Here is a 19,204-nt window from a genome sequence, read left to right as displayed (position 1 = left end):
TACCTGACAAAGACTCTCCTCTCTGTTTTCTCTTTCTTCTGAACACAAAACTAGACTAAATTTTTTAGCCTCTTCACAGTTAGGTGTAGTATATAACTGATGAAGAGTAGACATACTGTCAGACCCTTTCAGGTCTAGCCTATAAGAAACATTCACTAATGATTCTGTTCTTCCTACTTCTGCTGGATGGACATTGATTAACTTTGAACTTAAATGCTGAAGATGACAATGCTTCCATCTTCCTGGGGTTCTGAATGACTGTGTATACCACCATGACCACCATGAATATACCCATCACATACACAGAAATCTGTAAGTAAGAAGTAGACTCCTACTGTATTAATAACTGAGATCTTGAGTTTTATTTGTTAAAGCATCTAGAGACATCCTGTACCTACAAGTGTTTAAGGGTATTGAGATGAAGTTGCTTAAAGGCAAATTTATGCTTGCATGTGAAAAGTTTTCTCATTTACTTGTGTGTCTAAATTTTCTTTGATAGTTTTAAGAGATTCAATGTCAATAAATTATGAACAGAAAAACAAAACAGTGCAAGTAAATTGCTGACTGGGTTAGTCAAACACGTGTATGTCAACTGAGGTCACTAATCCATTAATAGCTTGATAAAGTTAGCTGAAGCCTCCATCTTCTTGCTTGCGAATAACCATATAGCATCCTAAGATTTCTGCAAAATCTAAGGGTCTTATGGCACTTTGGTGACCTCCAAGCTCATTGATAACCTTCAAGTTCATGCTTCTTTTAACTTACTTCAATGCATTAATTATCTTTCTCTTGGTTTTTTTTTTGGGGGGTGCATAGAAGCAAAAGAATCATGTAACCTACTTATTTAATACATACACAGATATTCCCACATATATATAAGCTAACACACCCACATGCACACACACATGCATACACACTCTCACTCAAGGTTTCTGTATGTATAGAAGACTTCACTGAAGGTTTAGCAAGATAACCATAACACAGAAAAACTAGTAGCTCAAATTTGAATTAGAAACCTCTCTATTTCCTAAAGTTAGTCCAGCCATCCTACCACTGTGAATTCTTCACTTCCTGTTCTTATCACACCAAAAGCAACCATATCCTCTCTTCATCTTTTGATGCTTTTCTCTCTGTGTCCTCCTGTTGTGACCTCTTTTTCCAGACTCTAGCTTTTTTATACATTCATGAACTGTCACATTATCTTCCTAAACAAGACTGTTTTTTCCCTGTACTGATGCCACAAGGAATCAATTTATATTACTACACCTCTAAGAACAGTTATAAAAAATAATCTTCAGCTCCATTTGCTCACATTGAAATAGCACACTACTCTAAAATACTTGTTCATTCTTTCTTTTGAATGCTAATGCAAAACATAACTGCATAATAAATGTGATATTTATTTTAAATTCTTATTCTTGACTTCTTAAAATTAGGCTTATACAACTGTATTAAATTGCCTTTTGAATACATGAAAGTGTTACATATTAATGACAATAGTTATTAGAATAATTGATGAAAAGTCATTTTTTTCATTTTGTTGTAAAAACACACCTAAGAAGCAATGAAATTTAGTAAACCATTTATGTCTTATAAGTTTTCTTATAAAGAAATGTCAAGCTACATTTAAGATATGGAAGACAGTGAGAAAATATAAAGATCAATGAGAAGACAAAGTAATTGGTAATGACAACAGAGTCACTCCTCACCAGCATTTACTATTTTGCCTTTTGTCTACATTCTGAGGATTCAGTGAAGGCTATTATGGTCATGTACTGAATAATGCTCATTCACAGGTACTCACTGAAAAGAGCCATTTTCCAAATTCTACATGTAAGCTCTTGTAGATTTTTTCCCATGTTGTTCTAAAATCTTCGCATCAGTGAAAGATGTTCAAAACACCCCAGTACAGTTTACTGAGAACAACTTTTATGCCAAATTTCAGTCACAAAAAAATGTTGTATTTGATATAACATACAAGTTTTTTATCTTGGCTAGCTGGGAGCAAAGAACGATTGGTGGTTAAAGAGATATAGTCAGAGAAAACCCACAGAAGGCCCTTCAGCTAAATTTCTCCCACCATTCTTCCCAGAAAACGAAATTCTCACTATTTGAATCATTCACCAGGATTAAGATAGTGACTTTATAGGAAATTTCTAGAAAGGTAATCTGTGAATATTCATGGGCTATTATCTCAGATAATATATCCTTACAGAGATATATTTTCATGCTTACTATGAAGATGGGGTACAGAAAGTCTGAGGCATGGAAAGAATGTTAGATGTCCAAGTAGGGAGAGCAGACAGGGCTGTGCATAAACACTCTGATTAAAAGGTAATAAGGAGGGCTTCCCTGGTGACGCAGTGGTTGAGAGTCTGCCTGCCAATGCAGGGGACAAGGGTTCGTGCCCCGGTCTGGGAAGATCCCACATGCTGCGGAGAGGCTGGGCCTGTGAGCCATGGCCGCTGAACCTGCGCGTCTGGAGCCTGTGCTCTGCAACGGGAGAGGCTACGACAGTGAGAGGCCCGTGTACCGAAAAAAAAACCCAAAAAGGTAATAAGGAATAATGAACAAAGAGAGGGAGACAGGTGGGGACATATTTTTCAAATCAAAACAATTTAGTATAGTATTTTTCCTATCACATTTGCCTGGAATGTTATTTTCTATTGTAGCCTTCATTCTGGGATGCAGGTAAGTTATCTAAGAATCCAAAATAATATTTAAATAATCTGTTTGAATTAATAATTGAATTTATCAACTTGGATGGGGGAAGGTAAACATACAAACATCAATAATATATATTCTATCAGCAAATAAACAATAATGTTTAAAAATAATATACTATTTAAATATATCAGCAAATGTCAAAAAAGAAGAAATTTTCCTCAAAAGTGCATAAACTCTACATAGACAAAAAACATTATTGAAAGAAATTTGAAAACACCAAAGTAAATTGAAAATACGTCTCTCCTGCCTATCACATGAAATTCTCTATTTTTCAATGCACACTAACTCCCAGTATGATGACTCTTCCTGCAACTCTTTGTCAGAGGAATACCCTCAAGCTGTTGGAGCTGACTTAAGTACAAGGAGAATCACAAGTGTGGAAATTGTATTCATCAAGGTCAGACCTTTCCAAAGGCTGATGAGGTTAGGGGTAAAAATACTCCAATTACTTTGGCCCTGATTGGACATTGCTGATGGGCTACCTATATTTCCCCTAAGACTAGCCAAAGTAAATTTCATGGGAATTTACTTGGTATAGAATTTTGATTGTTCACGATAACCAAGTTACAGAAGCAACCAAAGTGTCTGTGAACAAATGAATGGATCAAGAAAATGTGATATATGTCTACACACACACACACACAAACTGGAGTAACATTCAGCCTTAAAAAAGAAGGAAATCCTGTCATTTGTGACAACATAGATGAAACTGACAGCATTATACTAAGTGAAAAAGCCAGACAGAGAAAGACAAATTACAAATTACAGCACAGTATTACTTATATGTAGAATCTAAAAACAAAACAAAATAAAACAAAACAAAGCAAATAAACAAACAAAAAACTTGAACCCATAGAAACAGAAAATAAAATAGTGATTGTTGGGAGCTAGAGGGAGCGTGGAAATTTGGAAGAGGTTGGTAAAAGGGTAAAAACTTGGTTACCAAATGAACGAGACCTGAGGAGCTAATGTAAAACATGATGACTATAGTTGCTAGCACTGAATTATATAACTGAAATTTGCTAAGAGAGTAGAACTTAAATATTCTCATTACAAAAAGTAAATATGTGAGGTTACAGATCTGTTAATTAAGTCGATGGGGGGAATTCTTTACAATATATACATGTCAAATTCTCACATTGTACATTTTAAATATCTGACAATTTTGTCAATTATATATCAATAATGCTAAAAGAGAGAAAAATTAGATTGTGGGACCCTAAAACAAAAAGAAAAGAAAAAAGAAACTTTGTTTTGACACCTTCTAATAAAAGGGACTTAAACATTACCTTCTATTTATGACAGTTATTTTTATTTTCCATTCCTTATATATTTTATTTTCTTTGACTTAATTCATTTTCCAAGACTTCAAGTACCTTGCTGAATTGAAATGGTGATAGTGGGTATCTCTATCACAATCCCAATAAACTGTTTTCTTTATTAAACTTTTATTTTGTTTGTAGCTCTAACAATGTTTTTTGCCTTAAAGCATGCTTAACAAAGATCAGAATAGCTATACCAACTTTCAGTGAATTTGTTTTCATGTTATAACTACTTCTATCCCTTATTTTCATGATTTCTCTTTCCTTATTTTTAAAGTGTATCTCTACTAAGCAGCATATGCATGATTTATGTATGTTGTCTTTTGATTTGAGCAATTAGTCCATTTGTATTAATTATGTTAAAATTTACATCCTCCATCTTACTGTATATTTTCTATTAAACCTATCTGTATTGTGTATTTTCTTCCCTACTTTTTCTCTATTTTGTATTCTTGAAGATTAATCAAGTAATTTATTGCAATTTATATCTCTTGACATGCCTATCAACTAAGTTTGATGCCCTACATTGTGTTCAAAACATTTGTAGTTGATGCCATAATCTCCTGAGAGCGTTTTCTTTTTTACCAGATAAAGAGTGGGGTCTTATTATCTTACACCAATCAGGGATTGAACTGAAGGGTTGATAGCTTGCACTTTTGATAAGGTCGTGTTTACTTCATTCTGCGCATAAGATGCATTACTCCAAGGTTTCAAACTGACAACCTAATGTGTTCACTTGGGTCTTAATTCTTGTCTTCTCAGCATGAAACAGGCAAAATCCCCACTGTACTCTTCAGAGCAATTTTTTGTTTGTTTATTTTTAAAATGTTCCTACCTTACATAACTTTTCAATTCAATAAGTGTTTTGAGGGGAAGACTAGCCTGCAAGAAGTTCAGTTGTCAGACACAGACCACCTAGAATTCTCTCCCATATATTGGCCACTCAAGGTTCTGATTCTGTCTCACTATTTCTAGGAAACCTCCATAATCTGAGAAATATTAGTCTTTTCAAGTCCATCCCTCCATTTTTTTTAACTTGTCAAGGTGTAGGGCATCATTTGCCCTGGTTCACAGGACACTTTCCATGTATTAGCCCTGAAATTCCCAGGTCCTGGAAAATTCCTTAGTTTTAGGCACTCTTCTAGGAAGGAAATATTTGGCTAATAACAATGAATACATTTTATTTGGCTTTTAATCTTAGCATTGAGGTGGAGCTAAATGCACAACAAAATTACCACAAAGTAACTGACACCAAACCCTGAGTTGTTTAGAATGTGTTTCAAACATTAAAAAATTAAGCTTAAGAAGAATAGAGAAAAACCAAATGTAGTAGCATAGCGAGGGGAAGTGGGGAGATGGAATAGAAGATGGTCATATTTCATTGAGAAAAATGAATATATTCAATGGTTGAAACAACTTAAATAGCTAATGGAGTTTTCTTTGTTTGGAAATTACATAAACATAGGTGGCATCTTAATTTGCTAGGGCTGCCATAACAAGGGACCACAGACTGGATGGCTTAAAAGACAAAAATTTATTGTCTCACAATTCTGGGGGCTGAAAGTCCAAGATCAAGATATCAAGGAAGGCTGGTTCCTTTAGACAGCTGTGAGAGAAGGACCTTTTTCTTGTCTCTCTTGGTTTGTAGATGTCTGTGTTCACCCTGTGTTTCTTCACATCACCTTCCCTCTATGCATGTCTGTCTCTGTCTTAATTTCCTCCTTTCAAGGACATGAATCATATTGGATTAGGGCACATCCTAGTGACCTCATTTTAACTTAACTAATTGTATCTGCAATGACACTATTTCCAAATAAATTTACATTCTGAGATACTGGGGGTTAGGAATTTGGGGCGGGGGGGCACAAAATTCAACACATAACAGGTGGCAATTCCATACATGACCTGTGAGAAAGACATAGGATAGTAACGGGCTAGAAAAAAGGTAGTTTGAGGGCTGCATTACAATAAATGTCCTTTGTCAGATATAGGTATGGGTCACCTGTGTTCTTGTTTTTTAACTGTCCAGCAAGTTGCAAGTTTGTAAAGCATTATTTAACCAGAATATTTATTGGGACTGAAAACAAGAAGTAGTAGAAGACTTTTCCAAATACAAACACATTTGTCTAAAATCTTTATATTATACCAGGATATGAGCTATAGGGAACTGGTTGACAAAAAGGATTCTCTTGTTCCAGATCGTGAGAAAGTGTGTTTATATTACTGCCTGCGTCTTGATATTGTAGTTGCTATTTTAAATTAATAAACTTTGAAGCCATTAAAATATTCACTTAACTTTTAAAGTTTTTAATTATATTTCACAGTGATTATGTTAAATTTCTAGTGAGTTTTAAAATGCTTTAAAAGGCTATGACTTATTATATGTAATGGAAAAGATTGCATGAAACTGTTATTTGAAAAACGTTCAATTTGACTCTGATTAACTAATTTCCAGCTCAAAAAAGCTTGCATTACTTAATATGTAAGAAAGATTTTTAAGCCATTATTTTAAAGCTAATTAATTCAAAATTGCTTTAAGTTTCTACCCACCTTTCAATTGGTTAATATAGAAAATATTTTTTTCTAACAAAACTTTGTAAAATCTCCTTTAGCTTGCTAAAAGCAATTTTAAAATCAAAATTAGCAGTAAAACATGTGACAACTATTTCCATTTTATATATGGAGAAATGGTTTCCATTTTCACGAAGAGGGAAGAAGACATTTCTATAACCTTTAAATTTTTTCTTCTCTAGGAGCAACCCTGCTTAGATTTTACAAAATGGTACTATCCACTTGTTTTGCAAAAACCTAATATAATATCATTTGACCTTCCACACAAATTTCAGGCACTTAAGCTGAAATCCATAACACTCCATCTCTGTACTAACTGCCAAATTTCTATCACACCATATGTCCAACATACAATTTGCATCTGAACTGGGAAATGTAAATTTTGTTTTAATGATTTCACTTACTAAAGAATAAGGTAGACAGCAGAAAAGAAGAACAATACACATTCAATAGTCTTCTCATTTGTGATATTCTTTGAGTCATGACACTTTGCCAAAGAAAGGTTATATTCTATAGAGTTCTTAATGAATAATCATTCAGTAATCTTAATAATCTTTAAAAATAAATATTAGGTTTAGAAAGAATTAGAAGTATGACATAATACTCTTATGAGAGATCAGCTGTAAAGCCATGTTAAATTGAGCATTGACTATCCATTTTCACTAAGATGAATATTATGATTAGATGATAACTGAAATTCCATTTGATGCCTCACCTTAAGCACAACACTTAAGGTGCTTTTCAAAAATGAAACACAATTTATTAATAATTCAAACACTGTATATTTACCAAAAAATCCAACACATTCCACAAAGATACTAAAAAGTAACCCAGAATATGAGTCATGTTTCTGTTAAAATGACAAATATTCCTTGAGATAATCAAATGTTGACAATTCAGTTTTTTGTTTTCTAAATAAGTTTTAAAAACCTATGTAATATGTAATTATATACCTTATTTAAAAATATAGGGCTTCCCTGATGGCGCAGTGGTTGAGAATCTGCCTGCCAATGCAGGGGATACGGGTTCGAGCCCTGGTCTGGGACGATCGCACATGCCACAGAGCAACTGGGTCCGTGAGCCACAACTACTGAGCCTGCATGTCTGGAGCCTGTGCTCCGCAACAAGAGAGGCCGTGACAATGAGAGGCCCGTGCACTGCGATGAAGAGTGGCCCCCGCTTGCCACAACTAGAGAAAGCCCTTGCACAGAAACGAAGACCCAACACAGCCAAAAGTAAATAAAAAAATAAATTTATTTTTTAAAAAATATATATATATAATAGATATAAATATATAGTGACTAATATGTTAAAATTCCATTTGAAATTAAAAGGCATTAAAACAAAAATATATGCCATAGTTCATAAACATATTTCAACTATTTGAACAGAAATATACTGTAGATTGGTATAAGACTTACCCAGCTAGTAGGGAAATAAGAGAAATATAAAGACAACTAAGAAATAATTAAGAGAAAACTAAGAAATAATGTGCATCTTAATTAAGATGATAAACATTATGAATTTCCTAGATTATGAATCAAAAAAGTGGGAAATAGTAATGAAAAGTATAATCTTACTCTAAAATAACATGCTTTTTCATTCTTACAGCTAACAGTGGATTGCCATTCTCAATGAAACAACGAATACAAAATCTTCAGAATGTACTTGATATGAAAACAGGATGTCACAGTTTACTATGACACTTGTTTTCACCAGATAAAACAGAAAAAGTAAAATAATTATGTTTATCTGTAATATGTGTCAGTAAATAAATGGATATCTTGAAATATCCAAAGCTTTAACTGGATTTTAAATTAGTGTTACACTATCTTCAACCATGCATTTACAAAGAGACAAGTCACAGAATCATATAACTTTACACTTAAAATGTACTGTGGCAGTAACCTAATCCAGCTCTTCATTTTGTGGCCGTGGAAACTGAAGTGCACTGAGATTAGCTGGCATGCCTATAGTTTTACAGAGGACAAACTGGGATCAAAATCAAGGTCATCTGACTAATGAGTCAAGAACCTCAACATAATAAAGGCCATATATGACAAACCCACAGCAAACATCATACTCAATGGTGAAAAACTGAAAGCATTTCCACTAAGATCTGGGACAGGACAAAGATGTCCATGCTCGCCACTCTTACTCAACATAGTTTTAGAAGTTGTAGCCATGGCAAATGGAGAAGAAAAAGAAACAAAAGGAATACAAATTGGAAAAAGAAGAAATAAAACTGTTTGCAGATGACATGATACTATACATAGAAAATCCTAAAGATGTCACCAGAAAACTACTAGAACTAATCAATGAATTTGGTAAGGTTGCAGGATACAAAATTAATGCACAGAAATCTCTGGCATTCCTATACAATAACAATGAAAAATCAGAAAGGGAAATTAAGGGAACAATCTCATTTACTATTGCAAGAAAAAGAATGAAATACCTAGGAATAAACCTACCTAAGGAGACAAAAGTCTTGTACTCAGAAAACTATAGAACACTGATGAAAGAAATCAGAGATGACATAAAGAATTGGAGAAATATACCACGTTTTTGGATTGGAAGAATCAATATGTGAAAATGACTATACTACCCAAAGCAATCTACAGATTCCATGAAACCCCTATCAAACTACCAATGGCATTCTTCACAGAATTAGAACAAAACGTTTTTACAGTTTGTATGGAAACACAGAAGACTATGAATAGACAAAGCAATCTTGAGAAAGAAAAAACAGAGCTAGAGGAATCAGGCTCCCCAACTTCAAACTATACTACAAAGCTACAGTAATCAAGACAGTATGGTACTGGCACACAATAAAAAGAAATATAGGTCAATGGTACAAGATAGAAAGCCCAGAGATAAACCCACACACTTATGGTCAACTAATCTATGACAAAGGAGGCAAGGATATACAGTGGAGAAAAGACAGTCTCTTCAATAAGCTGTGCTGGGAAAACTGGACAGTTATATGTAAAAGAATGAAATTAGAACACTCCCTAACACCATACACAAAAATAAACTCAAAATGGTTTAGAGACATAAAGGTAAGGCCAGGCACTATAAAACTCTTAGAGGAAAACATAGGAAAAACCCTCTTTGACATAAACCACAGCAGGATCTTTTTTGACCCACCTCCTAGAGCAATGAGAATAAAAACAAAAACAAACAAATGGGACCTAATTAAACTTAAAAGCTTTTGCAAAGCAAGGGAAACCATAAACAAGACAAAAAGACAACCCTCAGAATGGGAGAAAATATTTGCAGATGAAACAACAGACAAAGGACTAATCTCCAGAATATACAAACTCATGGAACTCAATATCAAAAAAACGAGCAACCCAATTGAAAAATGGGTGGAAGACCTAAACAAACATTTCACTAAAGAAGACATACAGATGGCCAAGAGGCACACGAAAAGATACTCAACATCACTAATCGTTAGAGAAATGCGAATCAAAACTACAATGAGGTATCACCTCACACCGGTCAGAATGGTCATCATCAAAAAATCTACAAACAATAAATGCTGGAGAGGCTATGGTGAAAAGGGAACCCTCTTGTGCTGCTGGTGGGAATGTAAATTGATACAACCACTATGGAGAACAGTATGGAGGCCCCTTAAAAAACTAAAAATAGAGCTACCGTATGACCCAGCAATCCCACTACTTGGCATATACCCTGAGAAAATCATAATTCAAAAAGAGACATGTACCACAATGTTCATTGCAGCACTATTTACAATAGCTAGGACATGGAACCAACCTAAATGTCCATTGACAGATGAATGGATAAAGAAGATGTGGCACATATATGCAATGGAATATTACTCAGCAATAAAAAGAAATGAAACTGAGGTATTTGTAGTGAGGTGGACGGACCTAGAGTCTATCATACAGAGTGAAGTAAGTTAGAAAGAGAAAATACCGTATGCTAACACATATATATGCAATCTAAAAAAAAAAAATGGTACTGATGAACCTAGTGGCAGGGCAAGAATAAATACGCAGACATAGAGAATGGACTTGAGGATACGGTGGGGGTAAGGGGAAGCTGGGGCGAAGTAAGAGTAGCAGCAACATATGTACACTACCAAATATAAAATAGATAGCTAGTGGGAAGCAGCTGCATAGCACAGGGAGATCAGCTCAGTGCTTTGTGATGACCTACAAGGGTGGGATAGGGAGGGAGGGAGGGAGGCTCAAGAGGGAGGGGATATGGGGATATACGTATGCATATGGCTGATTCACTTTGTAGTACAACGGAAACTAATACAGCATTGTGAAGCAATTATACTCCAATAAAGATGTATTAAAAAAAAATAAGTAACACTAAGTTGCCTTTCTCTAACCATATAAAGCTCACTGGTAAAGGAGTTGTCATGTGTGTATCACCAAGAGCAGGAATACTTTGAATCCTAATTAATAGCCAGTATGTGATTTAATCTCCGAACAAGTAAATCTAAACATTTGTGATAGAGAAATGTAGCTCTGCCTACCAATTTTCCTGTTCTTTTATTTTTTTCTTTCTTCTCTCTCTCTCTCACTCCTCTATTCCTTTCATTCTCCTTTCTCCCTCCCTTCCTCCCTTCCTCCCTTCATTCCTTCCTTCCTTTCTTTTTTCCTTCTTTCCTCCTTTTCTGTCTTTCAGTAACAGATTCTACTCTTCACCACCTCACCTCAGTTTAAGCTCAGGATAGATTTATAAAGTTGAAACCTATATATCTTAGACTCCATAGCAGCAAAATGAAGTTTTGTGACTCCCTTGGATCCAATTGAGAATGGCTGGTAATGTTGTATGTATTAACAACTTCCTCACCATAGCCTTATTGGCAGAGTTACTTGCCCAGGGCTTGTTTTTTGTCTTCCTTCCTGGCTGGAGAAGGCAGTGGTATGGAAGCAAATCATGGATTGCAATCAATTATCCTTTCTATTATTGAAATATTTTGTAGTGTAGCATATGAATATTGTAGTTTTCAAGCTGTGATAAACATTCACACTTTTATTTAGAATTTTTGAATCATTAATTGAATCTAATAGAATCCTTTAAAAGATATAGAAATTTAAAACTGGATTAAAGAGAGTTTATGACCAAATACTTTGTTCAGGGTCTTTACTATGCATTGCTAACAGAAGCACATAATGAGATTCAAGTTTTATCAAAATGCCCACATGAGTTAAAGTCAATTTTACATTGACATGTTTTGTTAATTTTCATAAATATTTTTATTTACAAAATATCTTTAAAAACATATGTGCATATTTACTGTCATTATTTTTGGGAATAGAGATATATGCTATGAGCAATATACCAATTTTTACCTAGCAGAGAGTAGAATCAGTATATTTGATTAGAAGAATGAAAGGGTAAGTAAAGTCAGAATCCAGTCCCAGGTCAGAAATAGACCAATACAACCATGGAGCCCTACATAACTTTAAGAAGGATACAAAAAAATACGTTTCTAGGGATTAATATGTGTCAAGCACCATTGTAAACAAAATATGTGAATTAACTAGTTCACTTAATTTTCATAATATGCTATAAAAATATTTTCATTATCATTATTATTTTTATTAATTTGTGGATAAGGATATTTAATGTCCACGGTATGAACATAGTAAATATTAGCACTGGGACTCAAATCCAGACAATCTGACTTCAGGTCATCTACTTTTAGCCACCATCTTGAAAAGCCTCCCATGATGTTAAAGGGCATCCAAGACATTAGTAACCATGTGTCTGCAGCTGGGAAATCAATAGAGAACATTGGGACTGGCTGCTGCCTCTCCTATTATACTCAGCAACCAGTCCCACGTTTTCAAATTGAACAACTGGTATTTCAGTATGGACAGGTCACTTTGAGGGTCCCATCCTTGTGATTTCCAAGGTTAGAGAGTCTTACTGAGACAAGAGGCTGAAAAATCATTCCCTATCGAAAAAGTGATTGTACTTCAGCAGCGGGAATGATAGCAGAGATGCACATACAAGCACTACAATTTAAACTCAACACATTTTGTTAAAATATCTTAAACTAATTGAAAGGTATTTCAGGGAAGTATCCCAGTGTTGCATGGATACAGGCTAGATGCTAAATCAGCATCACAGGGAACCTTGCCCTGTGTCTGCTCATTCTCCATATTAGGCCTGAGTCACTAAGTTTAGACACTCTTATCCATGAGCATGACCTTCCTGCTGAGATTTAAAATAGAAAGAAAAGCACTCAGAAAATGTTCCAGCTTAATCAGTAATACTTTGGAAAGCTAGCCAACATGTATACCCATCATCCATCTGGGCAAAAGGCTTTACAGCTTTTAGACAATAAATGACTCACTCTGCAAAGCTCTTTTCAGACTAATGGTGGCTCTAATTTCTCTATTAGATGGACCAGAGTATTAGGGAGGCAAATCTTTGCTATTATGCTCCCGGAGAATGAACTCCCCCAAAGCATAGATGAGTGTAATAGCGGATAAAACCTTGAAAAATGCAAGGTTAAAATTGTGTTTATCTGCACCATGCCATCTGTATCTCCTAACAGCTTGAACAGGAAGGATTTGTTCCTTAATCATTATTAGTTTTGCTAAAACTTGTCCTTGTTTTGTGCTACCCTGAGGAAATAAATGGCATTGTAAAAATGAGACCGCACTTATTATGACCTAAACTATGGACCACTTTTTCAAAAGTAATTTGGTCATTTGACATCATATACCTCCTAGTGAGAATAAATAGAAATAATGTATTTTTGTTCTTTTCAAGTTCAACTTGCCCTTCTTGTCAGCTTTCCTTTCAGGTTCTTTTTAATCCAGTTATTTATATCATGATTTGTTTATATTAAATAAAACTCTTCTCAAAATATTCCTGAATTTGTTTGTCAAATTTAATATTTTATGATTTTATTAACATAAATGTGTTATGTGTTATGCATTGTGTGTTATATGTTAGAAGTCACAATACAAGTTTCCTCTTGAGAAATACTAACTTGGAGAGGGTTGAGGGGTACTTCTGGGTGCTGGTAGTATTCTACTTTTTGGTGTTGGTGCTGATTATGCAGTTGTGTTTCACTGTGTAAAAATTCACCAAGCCCCACACTTACAATATGCTACCTTTTCTCTATAAATGTATTTCAATAAAATTTACCAAAAACTATGGTCTGTTTAATAAAATTTAGTAATACAGTACCAAGAACATCAGTTCAATAAAAGTTAATAGAATTTGGCAAGAGGCACCTTTTTTCTGAGGAAGGCAGAAATGGTACATTACATCTAAGATCTGTTTTTAAATAAATTACAAAGCACTACACCATCTTAGCTATCTCTAACTAAATTAATACGTTAGAATAAGAAAAAAAATTGAAGGTATAATTTTTACTTCTCACAATAAGCTGTCATAATGTGTTCTGGATGTTATGCTTACACACTAGCAGGTATACTTCTACTAAATTATGATGGAGCAAATACAAAAGCTTTATAAAACCCATGGATGCACATGAGAAAAGTTAAAGTAGTACCACTGCAATACATATCTAGGTTGGTTATGGAGCATTCCTGCTATGATTAGAGTTCATTTGTGGTGCATAATATAAAAAGTTTAGTTTTCAACATTCAGCAACATGAGAAACTCTGAAAGGCACAGTCCCAAAGTGTTTTTACCTTGACTAAGAAAGAGACTGCTCTCAACCTTACAGTGCTGTTTGAAAAGCAATACATTCTTTCTTTATTCAGTACAAGATTGGCATTATTAAAAATGAATTATATCTCCCAAATTATCTAGTCCACTGTTTTGTTAATATGACAGATTACCTGGGGTGCTTGTTAAAAATGCATAAGTTTCTGGGACCCGTCATGGACTTCAAAACACAGTATTTGAAGAAGTAAGAAAGAAACCATAAAATGAGTAAGAAAAATTTCAGATATTATATTAATCAGGAAAGTTAGAGGAAAACTTATTTAGATATTCAAGTGTTCTAAATTTCTCTTATCAGTTCATTGGAAGGAAGAAAACTCCCCAAATCAGGAATTTGTCCACCCAAAGGTATTTTGAAGATGAATAATTCTCCCTGGCAGGGCAAGGTATTTAATAGTCTCTGCACATACTTGCATAATTGTTAACAAAGTGATAGTCTGAAGATTGGGTAATATCAGGAGCAATTCATGGGGAAGTTGTATTAGTTATAAAGATACATTGGATAAATAACTTGTATCAATGAAGTAATGGGTCCAAGTGAAAGGCTAACATAAAAATGATAATGTGATTAAAAGGTCCAAATTAGCTTCTCTGTCGAAGGAGTAAGTAAAATTTATAATGACTTTAATGATAATCTGCTGCAAAACACTTAATATAAAGTAAATAACTAATTACAGAAGCTGGACTTATGGAATTAAACTAGAGAAAAGTGTAGAGGTTCCAATTTCCTTGCATTTCATAGTGTGGTAATTATTAGTATTGTTTGCTAATATTTCAGTCTTCACTCCCCTCCCAGGCATATGATAGAATTGCACTCTTTTGCCAATAATCACCTGAAGGAAAAGCCCTTCCTCGCCCCCCCCCATGTGCTGACTCATGCTATAAGTAAGTGAAAGATAAACCTTTTTTCAATTAACAGAGATTTTTACATTCATTAATACTGCAGGATAACTTGGCCTAGACTTAGTCATACACATAAACAAATGTCTAATGTTTGTAAATGAAGAATCAGAGGCTTAGTAGGTACGTTATACTAAGTTATAAATGTAATTTAATAATGACCTAAAAATGATGATATCACTAACCAAAATAAATTCTTAAGTGTAATGGGGGAGGCTAAATAATTTTGTACTTATATTGTTAAATGAAAGGCTCTCAACTTGTTCACACCTCCCTTTATCTACATACTTGGACAATAACCTCTATACCAACTCTGGTCTTAGCCATGTAATGCATTTTGGTCCAAAGAATTGTTGCAAATATGAAACAGACACATGAAAATGCTTGGGTATTTGAGCTTAATTTTGTTTTAATTGCTCTTGGAAACCTGATGACGTGAAAAAGCCAAGATAGCCTGGTGGTTGATGAGCAACACCTGGTCCCAGTCCACTGACCCAGCTGACAGGCAACCAACTGCAAGAGAGTAGATAGAGTGAGACCACCAGGACCAATGTCTGAGCAAGCTTACCTAGGCCCAGTCCATCCCAGAGACTCTGTGCTCTAAAATCACGAGCTGAATAAGTGGATGTTGTTTTAAGCCAACTGAGTTTTGGGGATAATTGGTTACACAGGAAAAACTAACCCCTACAGATATTGGTAGCAAAGGGCTATAGCATTCATCATGTGTGTCAAATTTGCTAAATGACTATTGCTACATCAATCTGCAACTACCAAAAATGAGGGAAAAGGTTCAGGCTGTTAACAGTTCCATGCAGTATGAAAATACACTGACTTTGGCAGAGTTTATACTCTCCTCTTGTTCTCTTCCTTTACTCTGGGCAAGTTTAAGGGGAAAATGTATGCTGTTGTTAGTGCCACTGCTGTGCATGTTGAGTCAATGTTGTTATGCTGGTCAGGTGCAGAGGAAGCTTAGACACTGAGGTATTGAATGATCTGAGGCAGACATTCTAGATAACAGTTTAGTTCCTCTTTCAGGCTCATTTGCTTTTTCATTTTTGTTGAAAAATTCCAATTGTAAATATGGGCATGCCTCATTTTATTGTGCTTCGATTTATTAGGCTTAGCAGACACTGCATTTTTTATAAATTGAAGGTTTGTGGCAACCCTGCATTGAGCAAGTCTATGAGGGCCATTTTTCCTACAGTGTTTGCTTTGTGTCTCTGTGTCACATTTTGGTAATTCTCACAATATTTCAAAGTTGTTCATTATTAGTATATTTGTTATGGTGATCTGTGATCAGTGATCCTCGATGTTACTACTGCAAAAGATTATAACACACTGAAGGCTCAAATTATGGTTAGCAGTTTTGAGCAATAAAGTAATTTTAAATTAAGGTATTTACATTGCTTTTTTTAAGATATAATGCTATTGCACACTTAATGGACTAAGCTATATTGTAAACATAATTTTTATATGCACTGGGAAACAAAGAAATTCATGTGACTTGCTTTATTGCGATGTTTGCTCTATTGCAGTGGTCTGGAACCAAACCCACAATATCTCCAAGGTATTCCTGTAAATATTTTAATAATTTTGTGAAAAAAATATATAGCATTACAGATAATGGTAGCAAAGTGCTGAACCTAGTAGTGGTGGAGCCTGGAAAGCAGCAAAGAAATTATTAGCAGAGGTTGGAAAATGACAAGTACACAGCCGTGGAAAAATGGAAGAATGGCGCATCATGTCATACAATTACAAAATAATTCACAAAACTGTCCTATGCAGTACCTTATAAGACAGAAAATGAACCATACCCAAACTTGGCAAGCCGATTTATAATCCAAATGTAAAGTGTCTGCTGGAGTTTAACTATCTATGCTAAGATACAGAAAGAGAGAAATAACTAGATAAAGAACTGTTAAACTCACAAGCAAAATGCAGAGGTAACATGGAGGAGCTAGAGCTTGCTATTTTGGAAAATAAAATTGTTTCTCATCTCTTGGATTCCGAGCCAATATAAAAAATTCTGAAAGTCAAAGAAGGCCTGGAAACAAAGATCAAATTAGTGGTATGGCTAGAAGACACTTTATTAAGACTTCTGAATTATTTCAAGTGCTGACTAATATACACCCTCAAATAGACAAAAGAAATTCTAAGAATCATAAAGACATGGTCCCAGAGAAGTTAAAACTAAAAGTAGCAGTGTCTATTTACGGAGAAGCATGTTTGGGGAAAAATTGCCTATGTGGCTGCCATCAAATGGAGTGCATTATAAATTATATGTAGAAGGATATGACATTCTTAGGGTTGTTGTGGTTCCAACCTAAAGGACCAACAACTTGGACTGAATTTGCTTCAGTTGTAAAAAGGCCTCTGGGAACATTCAATGGGCAGAAATCTAGTTGAAAAAATTACTCCAGTGCAAAATGAGGCCAAGTCTTCTGGAAAAGTGAGGATGTCTCAGAGTGGAGCTGAGAGTTCAGAAAGTAGAGACAAAAGAAAAAAAAAGAGATAGAGAGAGAGAACATTGGACAATTCCAGAAATAAGACAAAATAAACTGGGAAGTCACTCCTAGGAATCTGAGGGATTTAGATATTATGAAGGACCAGTGATCACTATGTGCCTTCACTTTTACCCCTTTGAGGGTATCTTTTGAAGTAATTCTGTTCTGTATTGCCATAGTATAGTTCATATATCTCTGAATTTAAAAATAAACAAACAAAAAAACTTGCTTCCAAGGAGCCACCCTGAGACATGATATAGAACAAGAGATCCTAGACTTTGATCCCGATTCTGTGATTAAATAAGACTTCCAGGGTTTTGAGAAGATATGAGAGCATTTTGCCTGTAGGAGGAATACCGTACCTAATGGGTCCTTTGGGAGGCAGGTGTTGAAATAGAGTTAGATGTGCAAAAGATTTATGAGGAGAAACATCTGTAAAAAGAAAAGGAAGGAGCCCAAATTGGGAAAAGATAGCTGTCAGACTATTATGCAGATCTGACAAAGTCTCTGCCAGTCCACAGCGAGCTCCTGAGCAAAGATACCTCATTAATGAAGTCTAGCATTGGACAGAAACAGTTAAGCCTTTACTGCTGTCTTGCTCAGTCAATGGCTTGGGACCCCCAAGCAAAGCAAGACCTCAGCTGAAAAGCAGAAGAGGAAGTGAAGGAGTTAACAGCTAGAGACTAGAGGCTAACCATATTCCTCCAAGCTGAACAAATAATCTTTTCCTCAAAGGGAAACTGAGCTCTAAGTCAGTTTCAGCTGTGAATAATAAGGTCAGAGGATAGAAATACATTGTTGTAGTTATGGCCCCTGGTTTGTTCCCAACTATCTGCATCTACACTCTCGGGTAGTATCCTTCCTCACTGGCTCTTTGACCTTTTCAGTTTTGACCTATGGGACAAAAGCAAAAGCTTGAAAAGGGCATGCCCATTGGAGCTTGCTTTCTTGCTGCTCTAAAACCCTGATAAGATATAAATAATCATGGACCAGCATGCTGGACAGGCTAGCCTGAAGCCCAGTTATGACTGTTACCTGTCCAAAAGCTAGCTAAATGTCAGACATGAGATCAAGACAACCTGTGGATAGACAATCTCCCACCCACCCATCCCCATTTTCCCATCACTCCTATCCTACTAATCTGCCAACTGATGACCAATACAGGAGAAAGTTATTGAGTGGTTTATTATGCAGCCAAAGTTAACTTAACTGGTAAGGAAACTTCTCAACATTCATGGTGAGGAAAGAATAAGGAGACAAGAAAAATCAATATAAAATAGAGGTATTATAATATTATTTAATTGTTCATTATATGATTATAATTTTATACAGTTATATAATTATAAATAATTATATAATTATAATTAATAATATAACAAAATCAAATATATGCTAATTATCTAATTGCAATTCATAATATGGAATATATAATAAAATAATATTATTAAAAGTAATGAGAAAATCCATCCTAATTATTTAAAATAGAAA

Source organism: Mesoplodon mirus (genome assembly GCF_964341445.2).
Source record: "Mesoplodon mirus genome assembly, chromosome: 6".
In the NCBI taxonomy this organism is placed as follows: domain Eukaryota; kingdom Metazoa; phylum Chordata; class Mammalia; order Artiodactyla; family Ziphiidae; genus Mesoplodon; species Mesoplodon mirus.
The sequence above is the reverse complement of the archived record's forward strand: the minus strand, read 5'-3'. Positions refer to the sequence as shown.